This window comes from Lepisosteus oculatus, chromosome 23 (assembly GCF_040954835.1).
Source record: "Lepisosteus oculatus isolate fLepOcu1 chromosome 23, fLepOcu1.hap2, whole genome shotgun sequence".
NCBI classification, from domain to species: domain Eukaryota; kingdom Metazoa; phylum Chordata; class Actinopteri; order Semionotiformes; family Lepisosteidae; genus Lepisosteus; species Lepisosteus oculatus.
This window is the reverse complement of record NC_090718.1, coordinates 11941905-11967404: the sequence shown is the minus strand read 5'-3', so window position 1 is coordinate 11967404 and position 25500 is coordinate 11941905. Positions and strand designations below refer to the sequence as shown.

The 25500-nt window shown below is 40.6% G+C and overlaps 3 long non-coding RNA genes across 9 annotated transcripts; 2 read left to right on the top strand and 1 right to left on the bottom strand.

Annotated features, from left to right (window-relative positions):
• Window positions 1-3021: 3021 nt before the first annotated feature.
• On the top strand, window positions 3022-6512 carry LOC107075618 (uncharacterized). Of its 3 annotated transcripts, XR_001477127.2 has the most exons (6): window positions 3022-3217; window positions 3648-3750; window positions 4648-4766; window positions 5234-5286; window positions 5418-5468; window positions 6087-6512. It is a non-coding gene; the product is annotated as an uncharacterized lncRNA (long non-coding RNA). The 3 variants fall into 3 exon arrangements; XR_001477126.2 differs by lacking the exon at window positions 3022-3217 and having other exon boundaries at window positions 3547-3750; XR_011183100.1 differs by lacking the exons at window positions 3022-3217; window positions 3648-3750; window positions 4648-4766 and adding an exon at window positions 4773-5000.
• Window positions 6513-7394: 882 nt separating this feature from the next.
• Window positions 7395-23384, bottom strand: LOC107075626 (uncharacterized). 5 transcript variants are annotated; one of them, XR_011183295.1, is made up of 8 exons: window positions 23287-23384; window positions 13930-13982; window positions 13247-13452; window positions 11099-12336; window positions 8523-8679; window positions 8332-8383; window positions 8067-8120; window positions 7395-7640 (listed from the first exon to the last, which is right to left on the bottom strand). It is a non-coding gene; the product is annotated as an uncharacterized lncRNA (long non-coding RNA). The 5 variants fall into 5 exon arrangements; XR_011183298.1 differs by lacking the exon at window positions 23287-23384 and adding an exon at window positions 17697-17912 and having other exon boundaries at window positions 8067-8136; XR_011183294.1 differs by lacking the exon at window positions 23287-23384 and adding an exon at window positions 17697-17912.
• Window positions 10244-11161, top strand: LOC138224844 (uncharacterized). The gene is made up of 3 exons (XR_011183299.1): window positions 10244-10400; window positions 10659-10753; window positions 11072-11161. It is a non-coding gene; the product is annotated as an uncharacterized lncRNA (long non-coding RNA).
• Window positions 23385-25500: the final 2116 nt, after the last annotated feature.

Below are 25500 nucleotides of genomic sequence, written 5' to 3'. Positions count from 1 at the left end.
ATGAAGTTTTAATGAATACACTATGAAATAGGCCCCAGAGCCATTGACTGCCACTCCTTTCAGTTCAGCTCTGTGCTGTCAAACACATTGTGTGATGATGTAGAAGGATTGTCTGCTACCTCTTGGTTGACAGTTTCTCCCTCTAATAAAACTAATATGAAAATGCTTAAGTATAAAACAAGCTCTCCTCCCTTGAGCCGTTGTGGGTGAGGGTGGTGTGGCACTTTACATCCACTGAACCTAGTCTTGCAGGAGCAAAAGATTGGCTTTCTCTCTAGTCTAGCATTTCAGCAAGTGAATCAAGCTCCTGAAAGTGTCCTTTACTCTAAGATGGTGATCACGATAATACTGATTGGGACACACTGATTGGGACACTTGCCAGTCCTGTCTCAGTGTGTCCTGGGAGGTGCCCCCTAGTTCAGCACACATTCCAATTCAATGCAGTTTGCTGCTTTGTGCTCCTGCTCCTTCTCTTGTGTCCTTGTGCAGGGAAGGGGGGTAGATTCTTCCTCCAGCAGAGGACTCCTCCTGAGGAGAACATTTTGGATCTGTGTCTGCCCTTTATTCTGTGGGCAAGGAGTGACAAGTAGGGTTGTGCCCGAAGGTTAGTGATTCTCTTTGGCAGGGCTTCTGATCAAAATCCTGAACTCCCATCCTGGCACTTTAAAGCCCTCATTCAAACAGTAGGAGAGGGTCCTCTTCCAATAAAAACCAGTGAGAACCCACTTCAAGGGTATCCAGTTCCTCATAATTCATGACAGCCCGGAGCAAACTGACACAATGAATGCATTTTTAGCTTTTAACCCACAGATCAAATCCTGTCTAAAACTACAAAAGTATGTTTCTGTGATTTACATTCTACTGATTGAAAATCACCTTTAGAAATATTACTTGGAATTGGTGGGATCTGAGGCCATTTCTGTACAGGGATGTTATCTAAGGATGCTTGTATGAAGGCGTGGCAGATGGACTAATGCAGAAGGGGAAAAAAAGTGCCCGATCTGCTGCAGAAGGACATGTCAGAGGTGCTTGCAGCTGCTGCTGTCTGCCCTCTGCCTTGATGTACCATTATGTTCATGTGAAGTCTGTGTTAATCTGGGTGAAAGACCAGCTGTGTTCTTCTCGACCCGAAACTCTCCATTTTGTTTTTGTCTGCGTAATTTACTTGTAGCCTCTTATCCTTTTCAAGCCATCAGGTAGCACCAGAAAGAAACCTGGAAAACAGGGCAACCTACTCAGCTGTGAGCCAGGTGCTGTAGGTGAGAATGAAGAGCTCATCTCGTCGCTGGTAAAGAAATGTTTTCAGTCATCTTTTCATTCACATTTACTCAAAATTCAATGAAAGAGGCCAGATTTAGCACAGGAAGCAATCATACTTAAGAATCTTTCTGGTTAACTAACAATTCAAGACTGTTGCTCATTTAATGTGCAGTTTTGTACCCTTTCTAGTCCAAGACAGTTTAGTATTTAAATGCTAAACCTCTTTTTCCCCAGCATATAATTATCACCTATGTCTACACAACTTTAGAGCCCAGTAAACTATTCAGGTTCAATGTATCAGTAGTCACTCTGCAACATGCTCAAGTCATGTGAAATAGGATACACTGCTGCAGATTTTAGAGAGAGACTTGTTTGATGACAAGGCAACAGCTAAAGCCATTTTGTATTAAAGAACAGCAGATTGAAACTTTAACATTTAGTATTTATTAAAGCAATATAAACCACAGTATTTGTCACACTTCCATGACAGACTGTTGTGCCATAAGGCAGCCATATCAAGAAAAAAAACTATTCCTGCAGAGGTAGGGAAGTAACAATCCTGTTGAAAGTGATCATATAAAGGACAATTAAACATTTAAAAGTGCTATTCTGGGGAAAAGACTACATTTAGTTACAGACTGGCATCATAAGTGTTGGTCATCAATTGACTTTCGAGTCCAGACAGACCAGGCTCCTGATCTTTGTAGAAACACCATGAAGGTGGGTGTGATCTCTTCCCTGGGCAATCTGGGCCCTCCCTTTCCTTGGCCAGAAAAAGGTAATGACTGCCAGCCCAGCAGAGGGCATCCTTCTCCAGAGGTGCTAGAGCAGGATCCACAGACTCTGTGGTTTAGGCACCCCAGTTCACATGGGGCACCCAGCTCACAGCAGACTCCTTCCTCAGAAAGCTCTTCCTCCTTTCCCAGGGCTGGAGACCCCAGGCCTTGCTGATCCTGACCCTCCTACTCTGGGCAGCACCTGAGGTCAGGGTCCTGCAGGCTAGACCCACTCTGGTCTAAAGTGCCAGTAACTTCACTCCAGGTTGTAGAACAATCCCAACCAGCACCAGAGTGGGTCACAGCCATGCACTCACCTGCAGGGCTCCCCATCTTTACCTCTCAGCAAGTTCAGTGCCTGCCAACACATGTTGAGTTCCATCACACTGGTGGGTCTCTGCTTCAGGGCTGACTTCCTCTCCTGAGCCTCCATTACTTAGCTGTCCAGTCAGAGGGATCCAGGCTCAGACTGTCCAGAGTAGTACCTCCCATTACCACTAGAGGCACTATCCATCATATGCAGAGAGAGGATCCTAGTGCTGGTCATGCAGATTCCTGTGGAACACAACCACTCTACAAATAAAATTCACAATCAGAAATCAGAAACTAAAAAAAAAAGCCACAAGCTTACCCACAAAGAAAGCTAGTTAAACAGCTACTAACCCCCAGCGCCAGTTCATCCAGAGCCATCCTCCTTCTACTGCTCCCTGAGGCGCTGACACACCCTTTTATACAACTAAATCCAACATGAGAATCCTCCCATTCCAATCAGTTAATCAAACAATTAGTGTCTGCAGGTGCAGCTGTTTACAATCAAGAGTCTGGGTCCTGTTTTGGAAGCCTGTAGTGACAGACACATTGTCATGAGTCATGAATCAGGGCAGCCTGCTACAGAGGGGGTGATGGAGGCAGGTCACAGGAGGGCAAGTGGACGCAGGATGTTTTCTAGATACACTAATAGACCAAAGTGGTCAGTGCACTGCTGGAGGGTAATGCACACAGAGAGAAGTGGGGACGGGCAGGCTGTCAGAGACTGAGCACCACTGGAGCAGAGAGGACCTTCAGCAGACAGAGGAGAGACATTCCTATTGCCACAGCAGAGATGTTAACGGTTTCTGCCGCTCGCCTGCTGACAGCACCCAGCACCCAGCACCCAGCCACACTCCTGCGCAGGTGTTGAGGTGACTGTTGCAGAGGAAGCAGGTTTTTTCAGATGATTTGGGGGTGAATATGAATTCTGCAGCTGGTAGAATGTATCCAAAGTATTCATATTGTGAGATACAGTTTAATTCCATAGGCATTAGCTAGATCTAACCACCGGACTGCTTTGCATTTCCTGCAATCTTAGAAATAATTCTAGCATGTTCCAGAGAGCCGGACACTACTGAAATGCCATCCCTTTGCACGGATGTATCAATAGAATTGTTGTTCAACATGAACCTGTTCAACCTGCTTACTGTGATTCTGAAACAAATTTTATCTTCCGCATTAAGAAGTGAAAAGTTATGGAATTGCTTGAGATTCATTGAGTCCTCTTTCAGCCCTGAAGCAACTCTCGGCAAACAGTCGGCTTTTTTTGAGGTAGTTCTTCCTCTCTGCCTCTTTCAACAGCTTCCGGAGTCTCCGCCTGATTCTCTCGCAGTGTCTGTGATCCTCTGGCTCTGACACTGATCCTGCTCTGGGCCTTTTCAGGAAATTGTTCATCTCCCACCAGGTAGGTTCCCACTCTTCAGAAGGAATGGTGAGTTAATTTGCATTATCGAGTGTAGCCATGTAGTCTGGGGTCACTGTATGTTCTTACAAATGTTCCACCACCTCCTCCTTTGTAAACTCAAGCTTTCCTGATCTTTTATCCACATATAATGCTTAGGGTAAGGATTAAAGTTTAGAATTTGTTCAGGATTAAAGGTTGCACTGTGGTTGAGAAATTCGAATTGATTTGAATGTAATATGTTCTTCAGTACATTACACAAGTGTTGAAAGTGATGCAAATAAGTTCAGAACGTCCTGTTAATTCAGTTAATCAGTTACAACTGATACAATGTGAACTACTTTGACATGGACCAAGGGAAATGTGAAAGAATGTCGTGGGGCACTGCTTTTAAACGTTGTGGGAGAACGGCACTGCGACACAGCCGTTTTGTTGAAACCAACAATCAGTGGCTGCGCAAGATTATCGAATCAAACTAATACCAGTAACCAAAGGGGCCATATCAAAAACTGTCCTCACCTTTGAACTTTCTCATGTATTGTAACTTCTTAAATGAACACATCGGTGGCATGTCTAATCAGTGCAAAGGTAGTAAACTACACAGTAAACTGAGTGCATGATGACGTTCACAGATGAAAAATCTGACGTTTTCGTGCAGCATTAAGAAAAATCAGGTTATAGAACAATAACTGTCCTAGTCTAAGGTCTAAGACCTTTAGACCCCACAGCTCACCTACATATTTCTTCATTCTTTTCATTTACATTTCTGTGACTTTTACATACTAACTGTGATTACCCTGATAGCCTTTGAGGGGGGGGGGGGGGGTGGAAGGATTTTGAAACTTTGTAACTCAGAGGGGGCTTCTGAAAACACGCTCGATTTCTTCCGCGAGTTTTCAGGCGGAGGAAAAAAGCGACCGGCGCCGTCAGCCTGTAGCCACGCCCACTCGCATGACATCCCCCGCAGGCCACGCCCCGCGCACCTGTCCGCCAGGTTCTGCGGGAGAGAGGGGAGCTGGGTGAGTTTGTTCCGCGGCCTTTTGCGATTATTATTTTATTTTTCCTTTATTTGAATGTAGATAAAACTGAACTCAATAAATTACGTAGTCTAAACCGCGTTTTTTAACGTATGACTTTTCTTATTTTAACAAACCAACTGTGTTGCACAGATAACGTGTATTACTTTTACATCGAAGAAAAGCTCTATTGTAGCAGTAAAAACTGCGCTGTATTGAGAGTAATGTCCTTTTTCCGTACGTTTATTTATCTTTCTTTATCAAACAATCCGTGAACTTTGCTCACTAAATCAAGCGTTGATTTCTCCAAAAAGAAAGTAGGCTACCTATATTGTAAAGATTGTTTTCATTATTTTCCAGAGCAAGATGTGATAAAGTTCTTATATTCATGGTAACATTTCGCTTGCAACGAATACTTATTAGTTTAAATGGTCTTTAAATTCTCAATTACGCTGTTTTTGTATTTTCAGGTTTAGTGTCTTCGAGCAGGACTCGATTCGCACTTAATAATGGGAGTATAAACGTAAGTATAAACATTGTATTCACTTTTTCCCCGTATCTCATTGAAATATACTCTGCACTATCTGCCCTGGTGAAACCTTTGTTGAAATCATCTCTAAATTATCTTCTAAATATATATTTCTGTGTTTCCAGTTTGGTGTGTTCGGGCAGGACAAGCTTGGCTCAGCTGCTGGAATCATCAATGTAAGTATAAACATTTTTAAACGTTTACACGTATCATATTAAAATATAGTATATACTATAATTACCAAAAAGTGTTGTTGAAAAACTTGGTGCACCTTGTTTAAAAAAAAGATTTGTCCACGGAAGAAATGGTTTTGACCCGATAGCACTGTAGGTCTGCTGTTTATATAAATCTTTTTTTTTTTCAAAACTGCGATCATTTTAGCTTTTTCGATGCGCATAATACAGATTCGAAAAAAAAAGGTTTTGGCTTCCAAATTGCATCGCAACGGGGCCTATAAAGATTTGAATTACTTGTTATAGTGTTAACTAAGCTGCTTCAGAAAAAAATAATACGGTAATCAAAATAGAAATCGTAAAAAAACTCATTAGAATGTGATAGTTTCTATCTAATCGATAAATCTAAGCTTTAGTGGTTGTGTTAGAATACCGCAGACACAGCACTTTAAATGCAAACCCGAGTGCTTCAATACCGGTTAATGTTCTTTACCAGGCTAAGCGCTATATTCCAACTGTAAATCAACGCTTTCACCTTCTGGTCATTTCAGTTAACTCAATCTTACTAGCTGAGATAATTTCGAGAAAGCACCGCTAATACTGATTTCTGTTGTTTTGCAGGAAACGAAGTTCCAGTCTTCATTCTGGTCGCTGCCCCGACAGATCCATTGGAGAAACAGTAACGTGTCGTATGTTTCTGTGCTTTTCCGTGTACTGTAGTTGCGTGCAATTATTTTTGTACACTGTTTATTTGTAAAAGCTTTTAGCGTGAATGTATCCGTGCTTTGACACTTTGTAATTTAAATCCATGTTACTTTTCACTTCAGATCCTGTGCATCTATCGTATGTAATGGAATGCGTTGTTTAATGTTGCATGCTAATGTTTTTGTACTCTGCTTACTTGTAAAAAGTCTTTAGTGTTAATGTAGCCTTGCTTTGACGCATTGTAATCTAAAAGGTGTTAATTTTCATTTCGAATCTGTGCATCGCTCGTACTGGAATGCTTTGTTTTGTATGCAACTTTCGCTCAATAAATTGTTGATTGGATTTTGATGTGTTTTGTTGTTTCTGTTCTCATGCAGAGTTCCGTACACCCTTGGTCCTGAAAAACCCCGGTGTTGGTGAGTTTTTTGGCGGAGAGACTTTACTAACAGTTTCCGAGAAGCGATGCGAAGGGCTGTTTTTTCCTTGTTGTCACTGACCGCAAGGGGACACCCTATCGCTTTGTGACTTGGAAACTGCAGAGGCTACCCCCTTGTTAAGTCTGTCCAGATTTTCCCGCCAAAAAACTTAGTATATACCGGGGCTCTTGCAGGGCGTGGTCTCCTCCCATCAATCAAACCCAGCCCCGTCTACTCCTCTTTTTGGAGAGAGGGGCTGGGTGATTGACTGCAGCTCTAGCCAAGCCCACTCACTCCCAGCAGGAGGGGAAGACAGGTTGGTGATGGCCTAGGTCCCTGCAGAGAGGCAGGTCTCCTGGTGTGGACTTAGAAGTCTGTTGGTTGCAAGCTGTGACTGATAGGCTGAGTCCGCCCTGGGTGCCTCCTCTCTCTCGGGCCAAAGCCACCTCCAGCCCGCCTTCCTCTCAGCTGGGAGTGAGGGGGCTTGGCTAGAGCTTCCCTCCCTTCTCCTCCCCCAGGGGCTGTACCTCGGCTCCCTCCTAGGGACCCTAACCCCCCAGAGACTATCTAAAAAGGCGGGAAAATCTGGAGCGACTTAAAAAGGGGGTAGCCCCCGCAGTTTCCAAGTCACGATGCGATAGGGTGTCCCCTTGCGGCCGTGGCGCAAAGTACAGAACAACCCATCGCATCGCTTCTCGGAAACTGATTGCTCTCTCCAGATTTTGCAGCCAAAAACTTACAGCAGTGAGACACCAGCCCCGAGCAAACCCTTCCAACACCTTGAAAAAATAGCAGACAATTCAGAAAATGCAAATGAACGGTTTTTATTTCACAATGCACAGCACATACAGTAGCAGCAGTCAACAGGGAACAGTTTAACAACATAACGACATTAAGAGCAAGATACAACACTGAATCGGTACATGACAGGCACTGTTGTCAAAAATAACATTCAAGGAAAAGCACACATTGTCAAGAAAAACTTGCCAACGCACGACGAGTTGCTGGAGTGGATACGATTTCAACGGAGCGCTGAGGATGAGGGGCCGCAGAACTGAAGACAAAAGAAAAAACACCAAGTTAACAAAATACGGGCTTTGCAGAATGGATTCACTTGATGTGCTAAATAAAAGTTAATAAACCTTTAAACATGGTGCTTGAATAAAGATGTATACAAACACGATGAAATGCAATGAGAAAACAACAGATTAAATGAGAAAGCAAAGATAGATCCCTGTCCCGCTACTCCAAAAAACTCCAGAACATACGTTCAGCCACATAAGAATTCAATTCCGTTGAAGAACCAGCGTCTAAAGAGTTTGCTTTTTCCATTCAACAAAAGCACAACGAAACGAAAAGCAGCAATGTAGTTAATATATGCCTGTTCCGGGAAAGAATGTGTGAAAAAGCAGGCACAACGTTATTCTTAACGAGTTACACAAATATTAATAGTATAGCGGAAGGTGGGAATATAACTTACCGTTAAAAAACACTTTTCATAACTGGTATCCCGTTCTTGAAATCCTTTTGGCACCTGGAGAAATGAAAAGCTAACGAATTAGTCAGTTTAATCGTGACAATTTTTGTTAGCATTTCGGAACAAAAAACGTTCTTATAGCCCCAATCGGCAAAAGGACATTACACAGCTGAGGACTTTAAAAAGCAAATATTTTAAGAAAAACTACAGCCTCAGAAACATCCAATGTAATTTCAATGAATGATAGTATAAGATACTTTATACAAACTTTTCAAACTTCGAGAGCACGCTCCAACGGACAGGAAACTCATTTCGGCGTCCTAAAACACAAAGAAAAGAGAAAACAAATACAATTAACAACAGTAGCAACAACAAAACACGTTCATCTTGATTTCCCCAAAGTTAAATTTGATTTTTTGCACTTAAAATAAGAAAATTCTAAATAAAACGCAAACGCACCTCGAGCCGCCCCAGCTCGTCCCGCCGCCATCTTGCCGAGCGCACCTGTGGAACAGGTGGACGGGGCGTGTCCGCTGAGGAAGGTCACTCTGGAGGCGGGCTCCGGTCCTGACGGACAGCTGCGGATTCTGTTACAAGGGCTTCAACACTGACGTTACTGGAGATAAGCAGAAACTTCAACTCACCAGATCATACATAAAGCATTTGTCGGCTAAGGATTCTCAGAAAACCTAAAACAGTAACACTCCCCTACGAGGCTGTGCTCGACGGGAACTTCTAGCTTGCGGCCAGCTGACCGAATCAAGAGGAATGTGCTGGATAGGGACCCCTGCCGCTCCTAGTTAGGACTGCACCTCTCTTTCACTGCTAGTGCCACACCCGTCCTGCAGGTGTCTCAGTGGTATAAGGGGCTGCTTTTTAGAATTCAGTTCATTACTATTCATTCATAAAGGACTTAAACCCCCATTTTTCCCTGTTTTGGAGGGCCCCGAAAATGGAACCCCCCAAAACGGCCGGCGTGGTAGAGAACAGCCACCTACACAAACTCACCCCGACAGCACGAGAGCTACACCCGGGGCTTAGATCTCACACTGACGGGGAGGCTCGGGGCTCGTCTTTAACTCCCCAGCGTCTCTGGGAGTCGATCCAATTGTCTGGACTTTAGAAAGTGCCCGATGGGTTAGCCCACGGAGCCACCAGGCCGGCCACGCTAAAAACCGGCCATGTAACTCTCTTATTCAGTCTAAAGTCAAGTCACACTTAGGAGACGAGGCGGTTCCCCCTGTTCAGTCAAAGGGGGTAAAATGTGAATGTTTTTTTTTAATATCTGAAATGATTTTAAAGATAACATTTTAGAAAACTATATGAACGATTTAATTGTTCTCAATGTTTTTATGCCCCGGCTGGTGTTCGGGTAGAGTATCCCTTCAGTTCCTTTATACTAATAGTTGTCACGACATGATCTGTTTATATTTCCATGGGCGTTTGACAAGGTTCCATATCTAAGTTTAGTTCCTAAGGTGAAAGATGAAAAAATAAGAAACTATGCACGTAAATAAAATGGGAACGAGTGTATGCATAGAAAATAGAATAGTGATAAGGATGTAATAACTAGTTTTGCGATCAGTGGATAATCACATCACTCTTATTATATATAATAAGATAATATTCAACATCCTATAAGATAAGAGAGTTACTGTATTCAAGCTAAAAGAGTGCAGGTGGTTAGAAAATGTTTTCTATGAATATCAGACGGCTGGCACTATTTTGATTAATTAAAAAAGTCATCAAAATTCTATACACAGGTATAAACAGGGATATACACAGTTTACAGTGATGAGGAACCACTGTCAATGAGTGATGTACAGTACAGTAATCACAGGTGAGATTGACTGTCAGACAGTAGCAGTTGAATTCTTACTGTTAAAAGACGTGAATTCTAAAACTGTTTCTAACGCAAGGATCACGGTAATTTCTAACCTTTTACTATTCACCAGCTGAATCCCTGGGGAAGAATAAAGTATTTTGAATTGAGTTGAAAACAAATCTTAAATGTTCAATTAAAGTTGAATAAAGTTACTTTATCAGCGGGTCAGTTGAAAATGTGGAGTGGGATTGTACTCCAAATTATTTGCGTGGGAAGGACCATTTTCAAAGCGGAGACGGCCAACTCCAGAATCCAGTCCGGGTTTTAGACGTTTCTAATTAATTAAAAGCCAGAAGCCAGGTGTGATTCATCTCGTATCAGCCGTCAATTGGTCTCCTTTAAAAACGTTCTGGTAGCTGCATGGCGTCCTTAGCTTTATATAGTGGTTTTGCACCTGAAGGAAAATAAGATCGGACTAAGTCGCTTTTTATTAGAAAAGGAATAGCTCAAAAGTAAATGAGAGAAAAGTAATCTGATCTTCATAGTAATTAAGAGAGCAACTCTACTGGATTTTGGAAAGTTCATTCGAGCTTTCAAAGAACACTGAACTGAAAATAAACCAACAATTTGCGTACCGCTAGCAGGGGGGCGAATTACAACGTATCGTTTTTGCTACTCCTTAATCTTGCTACGTATATTTGTAATGCTTGGTCAGGTCCGTTACTCGTGTTTCGACAGGGCTCTTATCTAATGCAGTTTCTTCTCTCCAGCTCCCCAGCCTTCCTGTCCTCTACAACCGTCTGATGGCCGAAGCGCAGAGCTCCGGTGTAGCGTGAAACTGGGGAGCTGAGCGGCGAATTCGAAGGTGAGAGAATCCGGCTGGTCTGCACTTTGCTTATCGAGCCCCTCTATAAACTTGAAGATAAGCCTCGTCTTGTACTTGGAGAAATCTCAGGACCAATATGGAGAAGCAATATCGTATTAGGAGTGCGCCCACAGCTCCTTAAACCGAGGGTGGGGAAAATTACCACGGGGAAATGGAGCCTGTTTTTTACTGACTGCTTAACACCGCTTATTTGTGCCTTCATAAAGTGGTGCTACCTTTGTATAGGCTATGGCGAGAGGCTGAAACTTGACTAAAGGTATTTAAACGTGAAACGCTTTCTCTCCTGTTTTCAAGCAGCAGTAGAAGAGAAGCAGCCGGACTCACCTTGCGGTCCGAGGTTACCCACCGTCTCTCCGGCTGTGTGCTGAAAGAGCAGCGCTTCTTCTGCCGGGGCTCCAGACTGCAGACCGCCTGAGCGATGTTCAATACTGGATAAAACAGCCAGCCGAGTTATTCATATGCTCTTTCTACTTCTTCAATTTTTGCAATAAACTTGGATTGTTTCTTAAAGGCTGTGTCCTTGGATTGTTTCTTAAAGGCTGTGTGAATATCGGGGTTGTGTCGGGTACCGTCAGAGCGGTCACGTCGCGTCTGATCTGCTCATTCCTTTAAGGAGCCTACAGACGTTTCCCTTTCCCCTGCAAGTTGTGTAGGGGTACCTGTCAGTCATGAATGTAGCAGTTACCGCCCGAGTTTCTTTCCTGCAAGTCGGCTGTAAAATACAGCTGTTACTTGTAGGTACAGAAAGGGAGGCTGCTTACCATCAAAATGATGAAGAAATAGAATTAAGTATACTCTTAATTCTACAGCCCCTATTGGTAAATGATGATGTGGAAGAACAGCTCTGGCTTTGAGTTCTACGCCTGCCATATCCAGTTCAGAGTGTAGTCCTGCTCTTAACTTCACTCCTGGGGAAACTGAAGACTGGGAAAGTACAAGAGCCTGCAATGTTACTTGTAAAGTGCTTTGTGTAGAAATGTTTAATGCTTCAAAAATTAGAGAGGAAAATGCGAACAAGTCAGGGTCTTAATGTTCTTTCCTGGGGCTGAGCACCTCCTGAGGAAAAATGATCACAACAGTGTAGGAACCAATTGGACTGTCCTCTGAAAGAGCATGACAGTGCTGTAACACAAACTCACAATCCACTGTGCAACAATATAGCTCTGAACACTGTTCCACATTTACATAGGCATTTTAAAGACAGATGCAAGATTTGAGGCAATGTATTATTTAAATAAAAGGAAGAAGCACTCAGGAGCTCTTCAAACATTATTGGTCAGCAACAAATTTAAGTAATGTTTAATGTACATGAAATGGTTGTTTTCCTAACAATTCAATCATTTTCATATCAACATTTGTTAAAAAAAAAACTAAGAATGTGATTTTTTTGACTTCCCTGAAAGAGAAAACCCTGTATCATGACTCCCTGTTAATGATGTAAGAAACTGCTGTTAAGAGTGACCTCTTATACAGGTGAAGCTGCAGACTGTTGACTGTCCAGGTGTCCTCATAATACTCCTAGCTCAGGGACTCAGGGGAAAGGCCTGTGATCGTCAGCACTGCTGAGAATTGAGAAATACAATCATTAATCACTGGAAATAAAATCAATAAATATGAAAACAGATCTCTGTGAGACAAGTCTACTTAGAACTAAAACTTCTGTGTAACCATTTCACATCCATTTCAAATGTAATCAATTGATATTGAACATTATTATAATAAGCATAAAAATCAGTCTGTTTCTCACAAGTAAAGGTTAACAACTTGCCTAACATCCCTCTGTATTACTCAGATCGTTACTGGGGTTCACCAGGCTGGTTGTTCACTGACCCAGAGCACCTACAGTATATTGTATACAGTACATACAGACACACACGTTTAACTACAGATACTAATATAATTCTCAGAGATCAAAACAAGTATTGACAGGTTTTCTGAGGAATGGGGTGTCAGCAGCAGAGAGGGACAGACCGAAGACCACAGGAAATTATAATCAATACAATGCCTATTATTTAATCATTGCCTAGATTAATATTGCTGTAGATAAAGGCATATTATGAGCTCAAATAACTGTGATAAAACAAATTGTCAGACAAACCCAACCCAATTAAAGCAGTCCAGTGATTTCAGCTCTGACAAAGTGGTCCCAAAATTATACCTAATTAGGCTTAAGCAACCAGCCATTAAAATCTCCCAGAATTAATTTGGGGCATCAGTTGATATTAACTCAAGGTATTGAATCTAATAATAAATACATTTTGGAGGCAGTTTTATAATTGGCATTAGGAAGATTATACACAAGAGTTACAAACACCTGCCCAAACTCCTGTGGCAGGTAGCTAGGTCTTAAAGAAACAGGAGTTCCAGATCTGGTGAGTTTAAGGTGTCAGATCAAAATGTCTGTCTTTTACTATATTTGCTTCCAACACATTCTCTTTATGTCCTTTTCCAAATGGAACATCACATACTCACCGAATACAGTCAGATGTAGTTTGTGTGCAGCTTGCCTTCAGTAAGACCTGTACCTTCTACTCTCTGTCTTCTCTGGGTTCAATGTATATGGCCTGCAGGTAGGAGCACACCTGTGTCTTGTTCCACTAGTGACGTCATTGCGGCGATCTATGTTGCTGTACCTCTGTTCTGCCTTCTGTGGTCAAATGTTGCACAGATACTCCTACCTACATTGTGAAGAATAAAGAATTCAGGTCTGAAATAAACCACAATGCACACACTCTTGATTAAAACTGGTGAGAGTCCTCCTATTAGAATGTCACAGATATGGGGATTCCTAAATCTCTCACCTCACTTGCACACTCTTGGTATAAATCTATATCCTGGTCAAGCTACAGTATGCTCAAATTCCAGATATGGAGGAATCTGCGTTTTCTTCATTTTGTGTCTTGTGTGGTGGCTGTATCATCCCCACAGCATGTCTATTGGACTGTTACAATTCTGAATGAATGGCAAAGCCATTATCCCTACAACAGGTATAGTGGACTGTGACAGTTTTACAGCTTTGCATGAATGTCAAAGCCAATAGCTGACAACATTAAATCTGTTTCTTTCAATTGATAACTGCACTAGGTTAAAAATGCAAGCATTTTTTAATCTTTTCAAACATTTCATAGTTTGTAAATGACATACATTTTACTTACAGTTGTATGCAAAAGTTTGGCATCCCCTGGTCAAATCGCATGTATTACACAATCTGAAAAGTGAAAAGAAGTTAAAACAACCTCTGCAGGGTACAAACTTAAACATGACATATTCCTGCACATTTTAATTCACTATTTATTTTAATGATACGATTGGCTGCTCAGCTTATCACGCCCGGCCAATAGGAATTGAATAGATGTCTTCTCTTATTGACCAATAGAAACAGGTATTCAGTATATGAACAACTGACCAATAGCAAATGCAGCTTTCTCCAATAAGAACTCCTCAACTCTTCAGTCGAGAAGCAGATCCTGCCTTGTGAGAACAGCCTTGTAGTTTGATCTTATATTAAGCAAGTCTGACCCTTACTAGGACTGGCACAGAACCTGGAAATCTAGGCTGTTACTATAAGTGATGTGGAGTGGGAGAAACCTGTTGGTGGTGCTCTTCTATATTATCCCATGCAGTAAAAGATCCCATCATTTGGATGATGTTTAAGCAAAGTTCAGAACGATTAAAGTGCAGCAGTGTTAACCCTGGAGTCCTTTATAAGTGTCTGTCTAGAACAACATCCTGGGCTCGTTAATGTTTCACATTTTTAATTTCTCGTTTATTTATCTGGTAGAGGATCTGCCGGTGCATTGTACCAGGTACTGCTGCTTTTCCATGATGGATAAAATGAAACCCTGCCAATATGAAAAATTAACCTACAAAAAAAAAAAAGACTATCTTGAACTTCACTTTTGTGTAGTGGTGAAATGACTGGAGTGGGACAAAATCCTTCTAATCATGAAGATAAAACTATTTGATTCTGAAATGTTCAGGTACAGCTCTGATCTCACACTAACTATCTTCAAGAAATGTCTACATATGTGACATTTTGCAAAACCCCCTGCATTCTGTATTAGTTAAATTACCACATACTTACTTAGCCTGCCTCTAGCTTCCTCCCACAATGCCATGTGTGAACTATACAAAATACCTTAGGAAGAATAGTAACTTTGCCATCTGGCAGACGTAAATTAATTCTAACCATCATTAATAAAATAGATGTACTCCTATCATTGCACTTTGGTAAAAAAACTGTATAAGCTGAAGCTGAGATTCAGCTGGTTCTAAACTTAGATGAGCATTTGAGGACCCGGACTAACCATCCAGCTATTGTGAAATTATGGAGAGTCACAACAAAAAGATGCCCTTGCAAGGTAAGGAGCTCCCATCAGTGAATATATTACAGAACAGCATAACTTTCCCCACTGCTGCTAGTTAAACAGTGACTAGTAAAGCCAAACTGAGGTGCTTTCCCCCTCCTCCCCCAGGATGCAGTATGGAGACTCCCCACTTTTGTCTAGCCTTTTGCAGGAAAGGCATCTTCCAAGCATTGAAAGTTCCTGTGGCAGTTCAGGGTGGGATTGCAGGGCAGGGCCCTTACAAAATTTAGAAATACCAATTAAGCTACTCTGCACCTTTGAGGAAGGAAGCTGCACAGCAGAGGCAGGACCAGGCCAGTTCCACCCAGGAAAACCCATCAGCTCCCAGCTTGTCACCCTAGCTGCCAAGCTGGGGCAGCGCCAATGAACCAGTGCTGCCTTGATCCTGTCAATACTAGCGTTGCAAGCCTCAAGATATTCAATCTGTGCATAACCAAAGCTTCTTGGTTAGTGTAAGGCCTGATTTGTCTGTATCTATCCTACCACTGAAGTTAGATGTTATTTAACTTTTTGTTACTGTTCTGGTTTTAGGTATTGCTTTGTTTATTTTTAAGTGGTGCACACGTGCAAATAAGCATTTCATTGCACTTGTGCACGACAAACTGAGCAGTACATCCATGTTAATTATACTGTAGCTATTTTCCTGCAGGTGGCACTGTTGCCTAGGAAAAGCCACCCCTGAAGATCCCATCAGGTACTTTCCCCCCACTGAGCTGCAGCTCAAAGCAGAGATTTTCCAGTGGTACACAACACCAGAGGACAGTTCATAGAAGGTAATGGCAGTATACAATAGACTTCCAGTGACACCTTCATTTTATTGCACTGACACGATACAGTTATTACAAAATCGGGGTCAAGGACAGGACAGAGGATCGCCATCTTGTAGATTTGTTCCCCTTTACAGATGCAGCGTTGAGGACATCCCTTTCCTGTTGTAGAGCTTCAGTGGCTGGGCTCCCTTCTTCCCCATGTGAACAGGGTGCCAGACAGGGAACAAAAACAACTCTTCATTTTCTTGAAGGGAAAAATGTTACATGACCCAGCACGGTTGGCTATTGTCTCAGGAGAACAGTTCAATACCAAGATCAATCCTACCCTGACCAGGAACACTTAAACTAAAGCCATTATCCAGACTACTTTCAAATTCCACAAACAGCTGAGCCCAGTACAGCAGTGCCTTATCTGGAATCTCCCGACTGTGCAGCAGTGTCAAGCTGAATTTCTACATCTCAAAGAAAACAGGGCTCCTCCTTGTATACACTTTTAAGGGCCTATGAACCTAGTCCCTTGGTATGGGACTCTTGCAGCAAAGATTAGATTCCACAAGTGTGCTGCTAATACCTTGAATTGATCCTTGAAGCCTCAGTTTTGCAGGTAGTGTCAGTCCCATGACTAAGACTCGACTGCCTCCAGAGGCAGTACAGAAGAACTAACTCATCTCTTTACATTATTGAGACACTAAACACCTTGTCTACATTGTATGCAACACCTCAACTCAGCATCACTGACCATGTGTTCTGCAATAGCAGTTTCCTCCACAACTTCATCTTGCCCCATCAGGACATACCCATGAGCTGACACACACACCATCTCAGCACATGGAGCACATGGAGCACCCCATACTTGACATCACTTACTGAGTTCCCAAGCCACAGTACAGCTTGTTAGCCCCATGGATGATCAGATGGCTGTACTAACAGTCTTCTGGTAGAATTTTCCAAGCCATTTATATCTTGTTCTTCTCACCACCACCTACTACTCCAGAGCGACAGAAACATCAACAATACAATTCACAATAATTTTTGTGTTCCTCTCCAACTCCAATCACCAACTAAATGTTTTCCTTCCAGGCTTTACTTTTATAAGCCTCTTCATTAATGACAGAGGCTTGGCTGATTCCATGGAAACCTACCCAAAAGCTCTAAAATCCTCATGTGGAATGCCCTGGTGTGTCTAGCTCAATAATGCACACCTGCTTCCATGCCTGCCTGCTCAGAAGCCATCTTGGCTCAGAGAAACGCCACAGCCTGGACTTGAACCACAATGGCAGGTTGCTACAGAAGCCTTCTAGGGACATTACGAAATTGCTTTAATAACTTCCTTGAACAATATGAAAAGCATGTAAATCTTTCCGCATACCTTAATCTATTTCAGAAACAGATTAAGAGAGAAATATAACGATTTGATTACGGTTATATATATATATATTCATTTATACATAAACAGATTTGTTATTTTAAATCTTAAATCACTTCAATACCCAATATTATCTCTCTACCTGAGAAAGGAAGGTTAACACTAACTTCTAACATTTTACTATTGATTATCTGAAACCCTGTGAATAAATAAAGTATTTGGAATTCAATTGAATATAAAATAAATCGTAAATGTCAATTAAAGTTTCAAAAAAATTACTTCATCAATACATCAATACAAATACGTGGATAATAAAGTTTAAAAAACTTACATAAAAGTTTAATTATTTAATGTGAAAATAAGTAAGAGTTTCCAATGTTGCTTTGCAGATGTGTTATAAACTTTCAAGGTCAACTTACTACATAGTGTCCCCATTTTCTGGTTCCTTTTCACATTTCCGAATTTGCTTTGCATAAAACAGATAGTACAACAATGGTCTTGTAATACAGTAAATTACTCATTCTAATATTTGTAAACGTGACTCGAAAGACGGGTCCAATCTTTAAACGTCCCTTGAATTACACATTGCATTGAGACGTGGAAGTCAAAGCCTTGTTTAAAAAACATGGAAGTGTTTGCTATTGTGCGATTTTAAGGGCTAAACCCGCAACTCTGGTGATTACGGTATGATATTGGGGACAAATTCGGAAACGAAAGCAGCACAAACGCTACTTTCAGCAACACAAAGGCAGCGCTAACGAACAAGGTGGGTTTCATCGTTGGTGCCGTTTGTAGGGTGGCCAGCTTCACGGAGCTTTTCAAGCTTTACTCTAAGACAGTTTAATGTTCAATATAATCAGAGCAATACAACGGAATAAATTAAAACCACATCCTGCTATTATTGATTCAAGTCTACTTTTTAAAATGACAGCGAAGACAATATTATGTTAAACGATGTACAGTAGGTTGTAGGGTTTCCATATGCTTTGTTTCGGGCCCCGTGGAAAACCAGGCAACTGGACACAATTACAGTGACTGGCCGCTAGAGGGGGCCCCAGACTACAATTCGCTGAGTTTCAGACGCAATTGAACAACAGCCTTTCACGGTTAAGAGCGCTGCATTCTCAGAGCTGTGTGGAATTCACATGTCTTATGAGTTGGTTGTAGAAATGCAAGTGGGGATTCAAGCTTTAGGGGTTTTACTTTGAAAGTGAATGTGTATGATTGCGACGGAGAGCATTTAAGTCCTTGGGAGTCTCTGCAGTCTGCAATTTAAATGGCTGAAAAGAGAAGAAAAGAAACACAACGTTTTGGCTGTGGAGCCTTTATCAGGTGTGAAGGCTAAAGAAGGCACCACAGCTGAAACGATGTGTTTCTTTTCTTCTCTTTTCAGCATGGAATAAACCTTTACTCGGTCCTTTGCAGCCTACGCATGCTGACGCAGCCACCTACTTGAACTGCTGAAATTTAAACTGTAGTTTGGGGTATGGGGAGGCATGTGGAGCTGACATATAGTTTTGGCTCTGAATATTAAAAGGAGAACTTCTAGGCTGTCTACCAGAATCTCTGGCCTACAGTCCCCAGCATGCTGCAAGAAGAGGCTGTTTCCATGGTAGCAAAAACTGGACTTACGTTTGCCAACAGCTGCTGTCGGTCAACCTCAACACTTTTGAAAGCATTATTGTATCACATAGACTACTGATTGATTCTTTGACTTTTGTTCTTATTGGTTTTAATAAAAAGTGTGTTTTAAAAATTAGAGAAGCAGACAGCTTCTATCTGACTAAAAAGGAGCAGAGAGCAACATAATCCCTGGTGATTTGCAAGGGAAATTTCTTTACTCAGTGGTTCAGAGCAAAAGCCAGAACAAAGTTTAAATATATACTGTCTATATTCCGAAAGAGTACTTGTTTTCACTAGGTACAATAAAGAAATAAAAGAATTGTCTGCCACCAGTGCAACTCTCCGTTCCTTCTGGTGCAATTGTCAAATAACTGATAGATTAGCAGTATTTCTAAAATGCAACTGAACAAAAGAAAGCAATTTGAAAGTATGTCTTGTGTGTGCTAGCATGGGGGTAATAGGCTTACAAGCCATGCAGTCATTAAACCGCACCCAGATGAAAGCTGAAATTGGCTGGAAAGACTGTAAGATGGAAAAGCACATGACAAAATAAAGTCCAGAAGGCAAAACTGCTCTTAAGAAGATGGCACCGTAGAGACCCTATCAACAAATTAGCTGCTCTTGTTCATGTATATGTAGAGTACATGAGCATTCAAGTACAGCGCCAGTGTGAAATCCACATACTCTGCAACCAAGAATTGTCATTTCTTTTTCTCGATTTCATCAGTCATTTTGAAAAAAGCTGTGAAAAGATGCCGGAAGGAGGCATCGTTGTGCTTACTGATCTGGATTGGAGGTCTAGTTCAGTTTTGCAAGAAGCTCCGGTGCAAAAGTAGCTCTATTAGGGCAGCAGTGCATTTTCTAAACAAACACTCCAGGTCATGGTATTTCTCAATCTCCTTGTTTCCCTCCAAGATTTGGCAGTTCTTTTAAATACAGTATCCCTCACTTGTCAAATTTTATCTTGAGCACATATCTCCCAGGGCTATTTATGAAGAAATTACAACATTATCACTAGGCAGTCCTATATTATGTCTTCTAAATTGTTATATATGCTAGGTGTCCTGCTGTCTGTGATGTATGGAAGAGTATTATAGATTATCTGCGTGTGCCTGCAGAAGTCAAATTCAGGGTGATGCACACAAGCTCCTCTGGCAAAAGCAGCTACACTGCTAAAGGCCACAGTTACAGAACACAAACGTGAGGAAACCAGTGATACAGGTTTTTAAACCCCCTGAAGGATAACAGTTAACTCTATAGACTTGAAGTTACTTTTTTTTCTAAAAGTCAACCATAATCCCACAGAAAATGCCATGCAGTATCAATATCATTCAAGTAAAACAAATGCATCTTTATAGGCAGGTACTGTACATCTGATGTACATCAATGTAGGAAATCGTTTACACTGGATAAGCACGCATTCATGTTTTTTTTAATCTATTCTGTATTCATCCTACTAAAATAATAAAAGCTAAAAGGTGGAATACTTTTCATTTGTACAGTATCGATTGCATAAATAAATGTATTTACTTATAGGGGATCAAGAATTCTGCAGGCACCCTATACAATGATTTCAGACTTAATTTGTCAAACTCAAAGCCCTTGTTTTATTACAGATGGAATGCACTTGCTTATCAGAGCCATTTTGATAAAATACTAATCACTGGCAGCTTCAGGAGGCATTTGCTCGATTGCAAAACCTTTAAAAGTACAAAATGTCACCTTTGTAAAACCAAAAACTGCCGTACAGGTGTGTAATACAAGAAGTAAATTGTACTCAAGCTCTGTCCATGAACAAACATGACAGATTAACCACAAATAGCCTCTGGGTTTACGTTTTTCAAGCAGAAAATAAATTGATATGTATCTAATCAATTTATTTGGATGTGCAGAAGGTCGTGTCCTTACAAAATACACCCAGAAAGTTTTTTTTTAATACATATATAAAGTAACTTGTCCTTTCTTTAAATGGCCTGGAACCTTAAAAAACGTATTTAGCACTGAATTTTTAGGAAATGCTAAACAACTATATTGGGTTTATTGGGAAGTTGTGCAATATGTGTTTTCCAAGCAATTTCTCCTAACATTAGAAGCCCAGAATACCCCAAATGGGGGATATCTTTTCATTCATATACTTTTCTTTATAGCACAATAGGAAAAACAAATTCAAATACCACTCGGACCAGGCATCGGATCATCAATCCATGAAACTGACTAGATCAAAGACTAGGTTTCACAGGTGCTTGGGTTCAGAATGGATAATAATTTGCATGTTATAGTGTGGAGGACATAGTAAGAAGAGTATTGATTCTATCGTTTAGATGATCTTCCATGAAGTGTGCATACAGCGTGTCCTTTTGGAGAAAAAAGTAGAGGAATGGTGAACCTGCAATTGCAATTTCAATGAAATTCAAAAATTAATCATTCTAAAAACTATTTTTAATGTTTTTAATTGTACAGCACACTATATGAAGTCTTTGATGATAATTTTACAGTTGAAAAGTTTGACCTTGTATTGATAGTGTTTTTTTTAATTTTCAGAAATGTATAACATTTGTTCAAAGGTACTGTAAAGCTAAAACAGGGAGAGGCTTCAATTTCCAGACACTTTTTGGTTCCTGTTTCAAAGCTGATTAACAAATAAACAGAAATTAACAAATACATAACAAATAAAAAGACACAAAGGTATTGTGTCAAGAATGCACAGCATTATAATTTTTATACATTTTTAAAATATGTTCCCACAGTAGTGAGTTTTAGGGGTAGATATCTTAAAATGCATTCAAGGGTGCTTCATCTATTCCAAACATGGTTGGTGAACCTAAATGAACTATGCAATTGACAATATGACATTGTTACTTCTGTTGTAAAAAAGCAATTCTGTTTGAAAAGCATAATTTTAAGATTCAGCAGTCTGATTGAGTAGGTGATGGAAAAATGAATGAGTTAAGAGAGAAGCTCACAGTGATGAATGTAATCGGTTTGCTTTAAGCTTGCACACAGAAAAGTATAGGTCCACTCTTGTTAGGGCACTGTAATTGTTTAATATAGAGACACTCAGGAGGATATGTCTAAATAGTCATTCGGGGTAACGCCATTTTTCATTTAAATGATTTACAGTTGCTTGTTGTGCTCCCACATCATGCAACACAAAACATTTTGTAGAAACACAAACATACTGTAAATATCTTATTCTGTGAAGGATTCTGTGTACGTGAGTATGTCATAGTTAAAATTTAACTATGACATACTCAAAATCAATAGATGAGAACGACAATACCGACCATTGTGAACGTGTCTTGTTTCTGAACATGAAAGGAACTGTATTAACAAGCTGAATTGTATAAAAGATCCCAAACAGGCTTATCAAGTCATTCTCTGTGAAGAGCAGGTTTTCTTCTGGTGTTGAATTTACACTTATCAATTAAGATGGCTACGAATCATTTGCTAGCTGTATCTCTCAGGCAGTCTGTTTAGCTTCTGCAAGGGCAACTTTGCATAATGGTCAAGATTTTGATTATCTATGAAGTTAAGGTATCTTCCTATTAGTCATAAAAACTGTGATCCACAGATCTGGGACACATGTGTGCAGCAATAACAATATATATTAAAAACATGAATGTACACACACAGAAAGTGGTAAAGAGAGGATGATACTTATAGTGACAGGGAAACTATAAGAATAATTAGAAGTAAAAGGTTTATTCCACGGTGAAAAGAGAAGAAATAAAACACAACGTTTCGGCTGTCGAGCCTCCATTGGGTGTTTTTGAAAACGTTGTGTTTTCTTTCTCCTCTTTTCAGCATGGAATAAACCTCTTACTTGTTCCTTTGCAGCCTATGCCTGAGGACGCAGCTACCCACCTGAGCTAATGGGAAAAACACGCTCCTCAGACGCATTCATTCCTAAAGTTCATCTTCTGCTTCGATTAAAAAAAAATAAACGGCCTCTTTCACGAGGGCGATTTTATGGAGCTAAACCTTTTTGTCCACTTGACTGCTGAAATTAAAAACTGATGCATTCATAAATAAAACCCTATGTACAGTAAAGTCAATAAATGACGGATTATCAATCAGATCCGTATCTTAGTAAGTGTAGCATCAGGCTCGGGAATGGAAATGTCAGGTAGGTTTCAGGGAGTCATTGTGAGGGAGGGCCTTCATTGCCATATTGTAAGACGGTTCATGACACACGGTTCATCAAGTCCACTCCTTATTGCTCCTGCCGACTCTGAATCAACTCCGTGATTAACTGGTAGTTCTCGCTACACATAAAATCTCTTAGAGACAAGGAGATTTAATAGACTTTTACTAGGGACAGCCACATCCGAGAATTGAATGCACTGTAAATGCGTGGGATACTTAACAAGAAAACTTTGGCTTTACCTGTTTTGGGTTAATGGGTCGTCTCCTGGCCACAGGACGAGGAGACTCAAACCCCGTTCAGACTGAGTGAATCCAGGGGCAGCTCCAAGGCGGAGATGGGGTGGAGGAGTGATGCTGTGAAGGGAGGCATTTGAGTTAAGTTTATGAAGCTGGCTTCATAATGATGGTGATTAGGTGCAGCTGTGTGAGACTGACTTCTCATTGTTATCCCTCCCCAGCGTCAGTTAAAAACTGCCATTTACAATTCTGTTCCCCTCAGAGAAGGACACCAGATCTGATATTGTAGGTGCTGTAGGTTCTGGATTGCAAGAACTGTAAGGTCTCATTAGCATTGAGCCAATTCTCACTGGACTGGAGTGCGGGTGTAGACGTCTGCACGCATGTGGTAAAAATGGAAAATATAAACCTCACGTAACCCCATGAGAAAGAAAATGGCCATGAAAAAGTGTATATATACCTAAAGGTCTTAAATCAACAGAAGTTGTTAAAATGTTTCAGCCTCATCTAAAGTAGTGTACGTTTCACTTTGTGAAAGAAACATGTCCTGACCTACACTAAGAGTCTGAAAGAGCAGAAACTCTTCAGGCCTGAACAGAGAGCATGTGGTTCAATCCTTAAAGTCCTTTTTGACTACGAGCTTCTGGACACAGCCAAGACATGGATCTTTTGGGATCAACAGTGAAACGCGGACCACAGCAAGTAAACTGAAAGGTGAGACAGATTGGCTGGAAGGCCCTTTTGTAACCTCTACGTTCTTGTGTGCTCTTGCTTGTTGTTGTTTTGAAGGTCATGTGGCGTGAACCCAAGATTGGGTGCACAGATAAGCTGGTCCTGTAGACTAGCAGTAGCCCTGGAGTAGTCCCTGCTTTCTCACAGTGACTGCTTGAATCCCACATAAAGCTTCCACTGTGCCATTCAGCTGGATATCGACTGGGAAGCCATTTATTTTAATTTAAAGCCATCTTAATTTGATTCTCAGAGAAGTTATTCATGCATAGCACAAAAGGTAGCCAGCTAGCTAATATTTTAACTTAGCTGTTTTATGCTTATTTTATTATAAACCAAAATCCATAAATACAAAACTACTGGTGTTATTTATTGGAAACAATAATATGCACTAACTCTTATAGTTCTAAATTATTTAAACCTTACCTTTCAATATCCATCTCTTTATATGCTGTACTTCTATGAATTTACAAACAGAAGTGCTGGCACCCCTGTCTGCAATTCATTAATTAACCTCTATTTACTGTTGCAGGATAGGAGCCAATAAAGGAGACTCAAAACTGTGTCAAGGATAAATACCTTTTTTTATTAAACACGATGAGTAATTGCTTCAAAAATAAGTGCCGATCTTTGAGTCCGCAACTGCAACCATTTCCAAAAGAAATTGGATTACGTTTTTATGTGAGTTTTTCAATGGTTAAATCTGTTATTTTAAAATGTTATTTGAAAATTCTATCATAAACCTGCTTTGCTCAGAACTACTAAAAAATAAGATATGTGGGTAATGCAAACATTGAGAGCATATTATATTTAATTTCGTTGTGAGGTCTAATTTGAACAGATCAAAATTGAAGTCAATCTTATTTTAATTAAAGAAGCACTGTTTCAGATAAAGATGGGCTATGTCTTCTGTAATGTTTTTCTATTTCTTCCCATGCACAATATCTTCCCTATCTGCCTTTGGACCAACTTCTTTCTTGACAAAAATTGCTCCAAGTCATTCAAACAAATGTGACCGTTTTGAAGTATGTCGAAATTTGGCTATTTTAGTTGAACAAAATTTGTTTAATAACTGCTAACTGCACAGTTTCTGACTGCTTAGGGCCCACTACAACTCATTCTCAACTTTAGGATCTTATCATTTATAAGGATGTTGAGAATTCAATTGTCTACCAGTTCATAATGCTGAAGTCCTTCTATACATATTCTGTTGATTTCATCGTTGGAACTTGCAGAATAATGACTATTCTGAAAAAGGAACACACTATAGTCCACTGGGATTCACACAAACTCTTACTGCCTTGCTTTCTACATCTTAAACATCCTTGGAATACTGCAATATAGTGAGCTTGGCTCTTAAATTGTGAAAAAAGTCAGCTTTTATCACTCTTGCATTTTGTCTTTTATAATGCTGAAAAGGTTATTTAACACATGGCCCACACTCAGATCAAAGCAAACTTCTTGAATTTTTGACAAAAAAAGATTTGC